Source organism: Delphinus delphis, chromosome 18, assembly GCF_949987515.2.
Source record: "Delphinus delphis chromosome 18, mDelDel1.2, whole genome shotgun sequence".
In the NCBI taxonomy this organism is placed as follows: domain Eukaryota; kingdom Metazoa; phylum Chordata; class Mammalia; order Artiodactyla; family Delphinidae; genus Delphinus; species Delphinus delphis.
In genome coordinates, this window is record NC_082700.1 from 12700184 (window position 1) to 12713438 (window position 13255).

At 38.7% G+C, this 13255-nt stretch overlaps 1 long non-coding RNA gene across 2 annotated transcripts in view; it reads left to right on the forward strand.

Moving 5' to 3' along the window:
- The window catches only part of LOC132413827 (uncharacterized), a 266817-nt gene that overhangs the window by 60448 nt on the left and 193114 nt on the right, over positions 1-13255 (forward strand). For both annotated transcript variants that reach the window (XR_009516815.1, XR_009516816.1), the window contains exon 3: positions 10041-10146. This is a non-coding gene — a long non-coding RNA (uncharacterized lncRNA). The remainder of the gene's footprint in view (positions 1-10040; positions 10147-13255) is intronic.

Sequence of the window (13255 nt, forward strand, 5' to 3'; positions counted from 1 at the left end):
GAGGTCTTTATAACTACCCCATGAGGGTGGTATTATTAGCCACAAGTTCTAGATGAAAAGCTGAGGCTCAGGTAAGTTGCCCTGTCTCACACAGCTGGGGAGTGACAGGACCCAGTCTCAAAGCCAGACCTTAACACCTCCTGGAAAGGAGGCATCTGGTAGGCACACCAGCCTTGAAACCCCAGCTTTGTGTCACTTATTGGAGTAGTTTCAAACTTTCCCCCTCTAAATGTGTGTAACATGTTTTAGTGAAAGTTTATAAGAAAGATCAATATGAAATTGAAGTAGGAGTGGGTATATCTTTGCCACCCTCTTAACATGGGTACCTGCTTTTGTTCTTGTGGCATCCTCCAAGGGAGTTCCATATAATCTAGCTTGAAACTGTCATTTCTCCTTCTGGGATGGAAATTCTGTCTGACAAAAAACATGTTATTGAAAGGCCTAGTCTTCATTGATTAAAAGGCTAAATGGAGTCTGGTCAGATTCCACGTAAACTTCTGTCTCAGTTATGCTCTTGTCAGATTAATTTGGATTATACTGTTGTTTCAAAGGACATAATCTGGAGCTGGGGAAAGATGTTATTGCCTCTCTTCAGAGTGTAGGCAAGTGCTTTAACCATTCTAAGACTCTAATGTAACTCTCAAGATGATTGTGGCCTTTGCAGGGCTTTGTTCAAGTGTCTGTCTACCACAAGGTCTCAAGTTCCAACAACCCAAAGGACTAGTCTTTGCTGTCCAGCATGGTGGATGCTAGGATAGAGTCTATATTGCTAACTTTTAATTTCAGAAATAGTTTGTACAAAGCTTCCCTCATCTGCTATTGTAATGTTCTTATGAATATCCAGAATTTTACTCCAAGACCTCTGGCTTTGGTCCTGGCAGTCTGGAGTCTGTGAAATGTGTGCTGCCAGGTATGTCATAGGACATGCCTATACAACTGAGCAGAAAGGCAGGCTGTCATGTGGAACCAAATGAAATAATAAAGGACTCTTATAAGTCTCAAAGTTCCCATCAAAATTCTTGGATGGAGTTACTTATACCTGGCAAATGGAAACACAGCTGTGTTTTCAATGATTTTTTTAAAAATACCCATTAAAATACTGGCAATGGCAGAGCAAATTAAAAAGTTAATATAATTTTTGGTTAGACAATACTTTTGTGAAAACCCATAGTCCTTTCTCATAATTGACACAGTGAAAGAAGCCTCAGTTGTAAGTTGAGAAATGAGAAAAAACTTAATTCAAGCACTAGACTGTTAATTTAATGAATATGTGACCTTGGGCCAAATAATATTTCTGAACCTCAGTTTCTTCTGTAAATGGGGCTGATACTCTCTCTGCTTCATCTGTTTTTTGTGCTTGAATGAGATAATATGTAAAAGCTATAAAGTACTCTACATATAAAGTATATTAAGTATGACTTCTAATGTGCAAAACTTAAAATCATATATAGACGACATCCAATAGATGCATCTTTTCTGTAACATTTCAAAATAATTGTCCCATCTTTGGACATTTCTGGCAATGGTCCCATATTCTTTAAGATGCAAGCCATTCTATATTTGGCAAGTGTCCCAAGTCAGTTTACTTTTGAAACAAACTCAGAGGAGGAATTAGGGTGCAGGTCATTTATCAGATCATCACCTGGGGAAGGGAGGGAAAGAGGCAGGATTGGGCAGAAGGAGAAGTCAAGCCGTCATGCAGTCCCAATGAAAGCTTCAAATGAACCCACGGCAAGCTCAGGTCTGCAGTAGCCCGTCAGAGTTGTCATGAGTTTGAAGTAGAGTGCTAGACATTTATGCCCTCTTATTGACTAATCATTGGATCTTGGGTCAGCTGAGGCAATCCTCAAAAAGGGTTAAAAACTGAAGGTTATCTTCTCCTGCAACTAGCGGAATAAATCTTTCCTTCCTCAAGGGGAACCTGGGCATCACTGCACTTATCAGACCAGCCTTGTAGATAAAACATTCTGCCTTATATTGAGTGGGAACCTTCCTTACTGTGCCTGTCATGTAAGTTACTCTATTCTGAGTCAATTCCAAGTCTTACCAATATTTTCTAACATAATTCTTTACTATATTCTGGAAGCACTAGTGCTATACTACTGATACAAGCACATATATATTTCACATATACATAAGTGACATATATAAATTATATATAATGTATGTTATACACACATCTCAAATTTATATTTATACACATATTCATGTACATATATCATATACACATATATTCTGAAAACATGTACTTTGAGTGCTCTGAGAATATGTTGTTAACAACTGGGTAAATGATGCTCCACTGTACTCAACAGCTAGATTTAGTAACCGTAGTGATGCCATTTATTGTAGACAATAAAATGAGTCTGCTCTCCAGGAGGACCAGGTTGGAAGATCATGAATTCTGTTTTGGGTGTGTTGGGTATGAAACTCTTTTGAGACATCCAAGTGAAAATATTGGGTAGGTGTTTGAATGTATATATCTGGAGTTTTGAAAGGAAGTCTACACTAGAGATAAGTAATTGAGAGTTGATGTTTATATAGTCATTGAAGCTAGGAAGCAACATTTCTGTCACATTCCTGCAAGTCAGTAATGAACTGGGGCTGGGTTTCCCTTCGAGATGGTAGATTTTTCCTTCATTGGAGGGCTTTTCCTGGTCTGTTTCACTGGATTAGGTTACCTGCCTAGCTCCTGAGGCACTGGGAGTGCAATCACGGGTGTAGGGTGGGAGGAGAAGGGGACCCATGACTGGAGACTTGAGGAAAGCCAACATTTAAAGGCTGGTAGATGAGGAGAAGTCTGGAGCTGAGCTAGAAAAGGAGTGGCTGGAGAGGTAAAAAGGTAGAGTCATAGAAGTAAGGAGAGAGAGAAGTGGTCAGCATTCTAAAATTCTTCAGAGAAATCATGCCCATTGGAGATGGAGATAATTGATGATCTTAGGGAGGGTGGTTTTGGTGAGAGTAGAAGCCAGACTAGAGTGGGTCGAGGAGTGAATGAGGGGTGAGGAAATGAAGGAAATAATGTGCACAATGCTTTTGAGAAGTGTAACTTTGAAAGTGAGGACAGGGATAGGGATTAGCTGGAGTGAAGTAAGGTTGTATTGAAATGGGAGTTAAAGAGGTGGGCCTGGGAAGGGTAGTGGGAGGAAGAGAACTAGAAATATCCCTCATACATCAATGCTTTAAACATCCTCTTTCAATTTTAAGTGGTTTAAACTATATTCTGAAACATTAGAGAAATGAAAAATGAGTGTTAGCGCTTTATTAAAAACAAACATAACCAAAATAGTTGGTTTGTGGGCAACTTATGTCAAATTGTACAGCTCAAATTGAAAAGGAGGTAAATATAAGATAATTTTCTTCTTGAGTTATTCAGACCAATGATTCATGTGTTCATTTTGCTTTTAACTAAGAAAATCTTGTCTGGTATGCTACTTAATTTATTTATCACCTGAAAGGAAAGTCCTGTAATTTGTCTCTCTTATTATCTGGATAAACAGTGTTGTTGACAAAAAGGAGAGGAGGTGTTTTTGCATGATCCTAATGCAGAGATGGATACTCTATCTGACCCAGATATACTACTTCTAAAAACGGTTATTTTCTTATATATGGGATAGGAATAAAAGCAAGGATTTTCTCCATAGAAACATTTCGCAGATTCTTTTCTTGAGCACATATATCATTTATCAGTCTGGTTCTATCCTCCATCTGCTCAAAGGAGACTCTCAACCCCAGGACAGTTCTCTTAAGTGTCCCTGTGACTCCCCAGGGAGTGTTTCCAGGTGCTGGGCAATATTTTACAACCTCGTGCCACTCCACTGGGTACTTCAGTCTGCTCTTGGCATGCTGTGGTAGCTGCTGGGGGTGCTGCCCAAACCTACTGGCTTGCTGCTGATTTGTCTCACTCCAGGAAGAAGGTGCTCCAGAGTCGAGTTTTTTCCATAGACCATGGCCCAAAGCCCTCAGGGTGTGATGATTTATGCTGGAATGGGAGAATGGGACTGAAGGACTCTCTCTCCTTTTGTGTTAAGATCTGTTGGAGGGCTCATAGAGCAGGTTTTCTTAGGCCCCAGCATATTCTGAGGGAGGCAGCTTTTTCTTACTGCTTATGGTTCTTCTGCCCTTAGAGTCAGATGTTGTGTTCAGAGGCTGGGTCAGAGATAGAGATTCCCTCCCTATATCTATCTTTGACCAGAAGGGTCATCAGAATCAGTGGATTCTCAGGTTCACCTACTGAATCATTATTTCCATAAGTTTGTTCCATGCATGTTCATTTTCAACAAATCCTACCTATCTGTCTCTCTATCTATTTATCTATCATCTGTCTTCCTATCCTCTATTATCTGTTTGTCTATCTATCTAATCTGTCTACCTTAGATTGAATGTCTGTGTCTCCCCCAAATTCATGCGTTGAAATCCTAACCCCCCAAGGTGATGGTATTGGGAGGTAGGGGCTTTTGGGAGGTGATTCAGTCATGAGAGCAGAGCCCTCAAGAATGGAATTAGTGCTCTTAATAAAAGAGGCCTGATAAAGCTTCCCTGCCCCTTTTCCACCATGCAAGTTTACAGTGAAAAGATGGCCATCTAGGAAGTAAGCTCTCACCAAATGCCAGGTATGCTGGCACCATGATTTTGGCTTTTCAGTCTCCAGAACCATAAAAAATAAATGTTTGTTGTTTATAAGCTACCCAGCTTATAGTATGTTGTTACAGCAGCCAAACAGACGAAGACACACGCATATACACACTCTCTCTCTAATCTATCTTATTAATCCATTCATGACATGTTTATCTATATTTATTGAGCATATGCTATTAACATACAGTGATGCATTAATTCTTCAAAGAATTCCTCCAGGGCTTTTTTTTTTTTTTTTTTTTTTTTTTTTAAGAGTACATAGTTGCAATAGAGATTGGGAACAGTGTGTTTCAGTGTCGGTTTTTCAAAATTATCTGTTACCAACAAATGGGAAAAGCTGTGATCTGTAGAAGAAAAAATGTGCAGTTATATTTCCTCCATGTATTTCCACTAGCCCACTGACTGAAATTGAAAGTGCTTTATTACAATGGGTGAAAATTTGGAGAGAATCAATCATTCTGCATAATCAATCTGCACAATATTGCATCAGAGGCAATAGCAAACTGAACTACATACAAAGCCAGACTTCATGCTTTGAGAAAAAAAAAGAATAATTACTATAAGTGGGACTTTTGGACAAAATTTCCAAATGACATATAGGTAACATGGAAGAAATAGATATTTAAAGAAATTTTTTAGTGGTTTTTTTTCCCTTGTCTTTCTGAAGGATGACTTATTGTGGCTTGGAGGAAATTTAAGGAACTGAAACATTTAAAGAAATAGATTAGATATTGGCAATTACTATGAATAAATGAAAATGGTTCATAGCACAGAAAATATCTTGGAAGATTGTGCAGATTTAGGAAAGAAAGTGATCAAGACTCGGGTGACGCCCTGAATAACAGAGTCATGTAAGAAAAGTAGAAAAGAACAATCAATATGAGAATAAAAACTCTGAAAGCTAAAGTGTAGTCTCATGGCCAAGAATTCTCATCAAAATCCTTATGAAGATGTTTCCCCTTATTTTCCTTATAACATCAATGTGTATTTGTGTATCATATATGTATGTTTGATTCTTTCATTCCCTCAGAGAACTGGAAAGATTTAAATACTTTGCACTTTAGAATATTACATGTCTTGGATGTAGCACCTTTGTTCTATATAGTGTGTATGCTTTTTCTTCAGTACACATAATTTTTAAGCTATATTTCTCTTTTTCACTCAGCTGTCTTTCCTATAATTTAAAGCCATAAAATTGCATTGGTTTTTATTTTCAGTGCATTAAGCCCTCATAGAAAGACTTTTATTTTTTTACTTGTGGAAATTTCTTGCTGTCACATTTTGGCATTCTTCCACACAATAAGCAGTTGTGTAGCACTGGCAAGTGTCCATATATCTAGTTCTAAAGAAGTGTACCCTTCACTGTGTATCTACCATTTCCTCTTGACCCGACCTTTCTCTTTGACCTGGCTTGACTTATCTAATTGTGATTGTGGTGCCAAGTTCCTTCTGCTTGTGACCCACCACACACACATACACACAAATCCCTGGGAGACGTTGACTTTTGGGGGGTAGTTATAAGGGTAGAATGAAGAAGTTGGAGAGTAATAATAGGAATCGAGTAGATATTGCGGAACAAATTGATTCAAACGAGCTACTCTCATTAAACATATTCTCAGTAGGCGACATAATGGATTCTCTTCTTTCCTTTTCATGTGGCAAGTGGCTACTTTTGTGCACTGGGGAGAAGAGTCCATGACTGTTTTGTTTCCTGCCCTTTGATTCAGGCTATTCTATATTGCCAAGAACCAGAAAAGGCTGGAGCCATTGTGCACTGACATAGTCCTCGGAGGCCCGTTGGGAATAGTGGCAGCCAAATGTTTCCCAAAATGGAGGCAGTGCGGTTTCTGCTGGCCCACCGGTGTCTGCCTACCTTATTTAAAAACTTATTTATCTTCCCCAAACTGCAGATGAAACACAGAACCCTCTCCAGTTTCTGTCATCATCACCATCTTAAAAAAACGTGGTTTCTTTTAGTGATCTAGCACTGTATTAATCTTTTGCCAGACAGAACACTTCTCTAGCTTTCTGTGAAGGTCTTTTTTTCTCCAGTCAATCCATAGATTCCTTTTTCTATAGTGCTGCCTGAAATATCACTGATTTATGGTGAATTTAATTTTAACCACCACATCTCCTCCTCCCTTTCCTTCGTTCCTTTGTTTGTTTGTTTCTTCCTTCCTTGTTCCCTCCCTCTCTTTTTTTTCTTTTATTCAATACGTATTTAAGGTCTATTTGCTTAACATGCCAGGTACCAGGGATGCAGTGGTGAAAATGTAACACCAGGAAGCTATCGTCTAGAAGGGAAGAAAGATATTTTGAAAATTAGTAAATTGTAGTTGTAATAAGCACTGCAAAGTGCAATAATATAAGTGTGAATAACAGGATGAAGAAACCGGCCTGTGGAAGTGATGTTTAAAAGGAGAGCTGGAGAGTGAGTAGAAATTATTGAGACAAAGGGTATGAAGGTAGAGTCCGAATCCATGGGAGTGTTTTCAGGCAGAGAGAATGGAATGTGCAAAGGCCGTAAGACCCAAAGGAACAGGGTTGACTCATATCATAAAGAGGCTAATGAGGCCTGAATTCAGAGTGAGTGAAGTGAGTCTGAGATGTTATGCAGAGGCCACATGGACCAGGTTGTCATAGTTAAGAGTTTAAGGTTTATCCTATTGTAAGAGGATACCTGTGAGATGGAATTAAAGAAAACAGACACAATGCACACAGATATTTAAGAAGGATAAACTGTTGTTCTAGTATTGTCAGCAATTTGATTTTTAAAGATGAAACTATCAATTTATCTTCTTTGTTCTGGGAAGAACTGTTTTAGTGTCTTAATCACGATTGTATAAGACAGGTTGGAACCTGCTCTTCCAAGGGAAGTGTAATAGGAGATATTTTTGCCAGGGGAAACACCTCATTCCTGCTCTATAGAGAGTCTTGCTGCTTCTCCCAAGTGATCTCAGGCCTATGGATTTAGACAGGAGGGTGAAGAGTAGACCCACTTTCATAGGAGTCATGGGAATTTCTGGGTGGACGAGGATTACGATCCGTCTTAGAGTTCCAAGTTATTATACCCCATCTGATAGATTAGCATAATGGAAAGAACGAAGAGCTTCCTCTCCCTTTCATCCAAAAGAATGTATCAGTGGTGTAGTCTGGGTCTGGTCAGAACACAGAGGCATTGTGTGCATTCTGAATAGGAAGGGTTTCAAGACAGGGAAATAGAGGCGTATGTAACTGTTGAAAGCACTGCAGGAGCAAAGGGCAGGAAAGCTGCACTGATGATCTCAGCCCACAGCAGTGATTTCCATGATTCTGAAAGAAGCTCAGGTTACTTTGATCCTCATGTCAGCTCACGTGTCTATCTACAACTGCCTGCAACTGCCTCCAGAAGGTAATAGCCTCTCCATCTCTTCTGCCTTCTAGATCTCACGCAAATGCCTCTCATTGGTAGACTCTAACTTATAATCATACAAGGAAGTGGATTCTGGAAATGGAGTTCCCGGTTTGTGTTCTGTGATGCATAAGAGACCTTTGGAGAGGGTAGCAATGATGTCAAGTTGACCAAGGGACAGTCCAACCCAGATGGTGACCCTGGCTCAACATCAAAGCCTCAGCTGCTGTGAGGGAGATAGGGTTCCCAGTAGAACAGGCTCCCACTTTGAGAGTGTGGATGTGCCTCCTTGAGACTTCCTGTAATAGCCAGGGTTCTCTGGAGAAACCGAACCCCAATAGTGTGTGTGTGTGTGTGTGTGTGTGTGTGTGTGTGTGTAGAGAGAGAGAGAGAGAGAGAGAAAGAGAAATGGAGACAGAGAGAGATTTATTTGAAGGAATTGGCCCATGTGATTATGGAGGCTGGCAAGTCTAAAATCTGCAGGGTGGGCCCTCAAGCTGGCAGAATCCCCTCTTGCTCAGGGGAAGTCAGATTTTGTTCTAGTCAGATCCTCATCTGATTGGATGAAACCCTTCCACATTATGTGGGGCAATCTGCTTTACTCACAGTCCACTGATGTAAATGTTAATCTCATCAGAAACACCCTTGACCAAATATCTGGGCACTGTGGTCCAGCCAAGTAGACGTATAAAATTCACATCACACTTCCCTTTCTTCATTTATACCTGAGAAGTTCCACCACTGCTAGATGCTGTTCTGAAATAAACAAAAAAATTTTAATCAATATGCCCCAAATTAAAAATTCATGATCTTTTTATGTATATATAGTTCAGTCCAACTCTTTTAAAAGAGTGTGATAATTATTTTTTCCCTTTTCACTTAGATTTAGGAAAGAGTAGAGACATCTCTTTGTACTGTACCCTCTCAATATTCAATCATTCATTCAGTCAGTCAGTCAGTCTTTCAACAAGTATTTATTGAAGATATAGGCACTGAGGCTAGTGCAGTGATATGGATAATAGATCAGATCCAGAAAATAACATGTTAAGCTAGGGAGCCACACAAACATTTTGTGGTAACTTGTGAAAAAGAATAAAGGAAACTGCAAGTGCAAAAGATATTAGATTTATAAGCTTGCAAGAGCTGATCCAAGAAGCTTTATAAAAGAGTAAAATTTTAAAAGCAAATTAAACAAGTGAAAGTTTACAAATCTTAGCAAATCATGATGTCTGCAGACCTGTTCCCTGAATAATCAAAGATGAGTCAGGACAATTGTTTATTCAAACAGTTTAACGTTGACCAACTAACATAGTTTATTTAGGAAGCAAATGCCTTAGTAAAGAATATACAGACCCTAATGCATATTTAATGACTTTTTCATTACTCCCCCAATATCATTTCCTTTGTAAGATCCTGATTTTACCAACTGCTGTCTTGCCAACTACTGTGCTTTTCGGGAGGATAACTGCCATGGTTGATGGAGGATTATTATGTTGAGAAGTTGCTGAGAGGGTAGTTTCTGGCCATATGAGAGTGCACATTTCATGGCAGTATCACCAACTCTATAGTATGAATAAAATCGGAACAAAACTGGCAAGTAGATTTCTAAGATAGTTCCCAATGACCCTCACCCTTATATAATACTCTTCCCTGGGGGTGTGGGTGGCACCTGTGAATATGATGAGATGATTATATTACACTATATGGCAAAAGGAAGATTATCTTGGGTGGGCCTGGACTAACCAGGGAAGCCCTTTAAGAGTGGAGAGTTTTCTCCGGCTGGTTTCAGAAGTCAGAGTTTCAAGGCAGCAGAGACATACTCCTGTTGGCCTTAAAGAAACAAATGCCGTGTTATGGAAAGGGCCACTTGTCAGGGAACAGTGGGAGGCCTCTATAAGTTACAGATGCCCTGGTTTACAGCCAACAAGAAAACAGGGACCTCAGTCATAAAACCTCCAGGAACTAACTTCTGCCAACAATAGAATGAGCTTGGAAGTGGATTTTCTTTTTTCAGAGCCTCCAGATGAAAACTCAGCTGAGCTGACCCCTTTATTTCTGCTTCGTGATTCACTGAGTAGAGGACCCAGTCACACCATGCCAGACGTCAGAACTACGGAATTGTGAGTGAATTAAGAGTTGTTGTTTTAAGCTGCTAAATTTGTGGTAATTTGTTGTGTAACAAAAGAAAGTTAAGACAAAAAGGAAAACAAAACAATATCCAAATTTTATTTCTTTTGGATGTGATATTGTGCTGAAATTGGTCTTGTGGTTCCATCGTTCTATTTAGGTCACGTACAGTAAGGTATGATCTCGATGGTGAGGTGACATAGCTGGAGGTAGGCCTCCCATAATGGAAGGGTGGTTCCTTTAGGAGAGGCCCACTTCAAACCTTGTAAAATTGCGGAACAAGTTAAAAAAGGGTATTTTCCCCATAAACTTTCTGAATGTGTGGGTCACTATTTGGGTCACTATTTTTTTTATCATTAATACTTCTATGAACATGGGGTTTAGAATAGTCAGCTAATTTGTTAGTTAGTTCAAGACTTGATAATACTTCAAACTCAAGTATGTGACTCACATAATCACTTTGTAATGTTCAGTTTAGAGCTGCTACGGGCTAATTCATTTTTAATTTTTTTTTGTAAAATAATTCACTTTCTAACTGGTAAGCCATAAATCATCTTCAAAACCTTTTCATAAGTTCAATATACTAGTTTGAATAATCAGAATTATATTTATTTCAAGAGAGGCTGAATAAAGGATCCAAATGTGTAAAGTTAGAGACTTCTTGAGAAAAACATAAAATGCAAATCTAACTTTATACATTATTCTTTTTTTAAAAAAATATTTATTTATTTATTTATTTTGGCTATGTCGGGTCTTAGTTGTGGCATGCAAGATCTTTGTTGCAGCATGCAGGATATTTTTAGTTGTGGCATTTGGGATCTTTAGTTGTGGCATGCGGGCTTCTTAGTTGCAGCATGCGGGCTTCTTAGTTGCAGTACGCGGGCTTCATAGTTGCAGCATTCATTTGGGATCTAGTTCCCTGACCAGGGATAAAACCTGGGCCCCCTGCATTGGGAGCGTGGAGTCTCACCCACTGGACCACCTGGGAAGTCTCCTGTACATTATTCTTTATCTTCTTTCCCTATTATAAAATATTTAAATATTTAATTCCTTGAAATTCTGACACTGATCTCTATACAAATTCTTTCAGCTCTGCTATCACGCATTATATATTTAGGATAATTGCGTATTGTATTAAGACAAAATAGATCAACAATCTTTAATTACTTGTTAGCTGGAAGGTTAGAACTGCAGCTGTGGTTATTCTTCTTTTTCTTCTGCCTGTGACTCAAATCTCAAAACCTCTTCTCACACTCCATACTCAGACCCTTCGCTTCATGTCCAATCATCTTTTTCCCTTTAATTCTCATCATTGACCTTTCCTCACCCTAATTTTCCATGAGCTTTTCCTAGCTTCCTCCTTTTAACCATTATTTTACCTACCTTTTCTCATAGACCGTTTCTTTCCACCACTACTGCCCTCCCAACCCCCAGAAATTAATTTCTTTCCTCTTCTCTGTTTTTCTTTTTGCTAAATAGTTACTTAACTCTAGAAATGTATAAATTCCACACAGAGATTGGGCCAGGATATAACTGATTTATGCAAGTAAACCTCTTTCCTTATTTTCCTCTCTTATTAAGAACCTTCTCACATCCTCAACATAAATTTAATCAGCTTACCTTTATCTTCTCTCTCAACTTCTAGCTCCTACTTCATCACTATAAATTGCTGAATACCTGTGCGTAATACCAGGGCTAGATTGTGCAAAAGTTGGGACATTCAGAATGTTACTTAGGAATTTTACCTGCATTTCCTAGGATCCTATCAGAGATCTGCTGAAAAAGAACAAGAGAACATAGGGTTCTGCTGGATCAGATGATACGATACCTTTGTGCACATTGCATAATCAACCATGTGGGTGCAAAGCTTAATGAGGAGAAGAGACCTTTATGCAATTTTGAATGAAGGTGGCCTTTCCTGTGGAAGGTTATAGCATTGTGTCAAGGTTTATGACTAGAAAAGGGATGTGTGGGCTGCATCCAGCCTCAGCTCATCCCCTTTGCTGGGCCATTTTGTGCAGTGAGCAACCTGCACGATTGTATGTGGCCTGACTGGGAAGTGCGACTCCAGTAAATGTAGAACAAGCAGAGGATAAAGAGCAAGGTTTATGTTATGAAATGTAACAGCAATTCATATTTCCTTGGAAAGAATTAAAATTTACTGAAAGTCTTTTTCAAGGCAAATACTGAAAGTATAAGGAATGATCATTAAGGTTTATAATAAATTAGGCATTAGAAATGTGTATTTCAGTAGGAAATGAGAGTAAAATTGGGAAAGTAAAGATAGGTAGATGGGGTATAGAACGCTGTTCAGCAAACTTTTTGTTAAAATGCCAGATAGTAAATAGTTCAGGGTTTCTGGACCATATAGGCTCTCTGTTGCAATTTTTAAAGTCTGCTCAAAAGCAGCCATAGAAAATTTGTAAATGAATGGGCATGGCTGTGTTCCAGCAGAATTTTATTTACAAAAGCGGGCTGGGAGGGGTTGTATAGAGTATTGAGAGAAAAGGGTTCACGGAGGCATTTGGTTGGTGTGAATCTGCTGTTGATGCAGAAAGAGCTCTAAACCTGAGTAACAAGTGTTCATAAATTATCAGACAGATAAATTCCACACAGGTTGAAAAAGAACCTTTTGATAACCAATTTGAATTTATAGATCTACAAACACTAGGAATGGAAGTTTTGTCAAGCATTTGTTTCTCTGTTAAATCTCCTGTAATGTATACATTTGACAAGATTAAAAACTGGACTAATAGACTATATTTCACATAAAATGTTACTCTTAAAACTTCTTTTTCAGTGCTCAGTTTAAACAATATATAATGGTTGTATATTATGATCCTTTGGGTCATGGTGAATTTTATTTCCTTTGCTTCATAGCAACTAGCTGATATCAGAACTGACCTTTGTTGCAGCTGGCCTTGCTAATGGAACTCAGATGGTTTGCTCAGATAAGTAATACTTCGAGGAAAATTCACTGTAAGCAAAATACTTGAAAAGATATGAGAAAGGGCAACACTTGGGCTATAAAAACAGACTTTATATTTCTCCATGGAAAAAACTTTATGGTCCTAGCATTTTACTCATTCTCTAATTATCTAA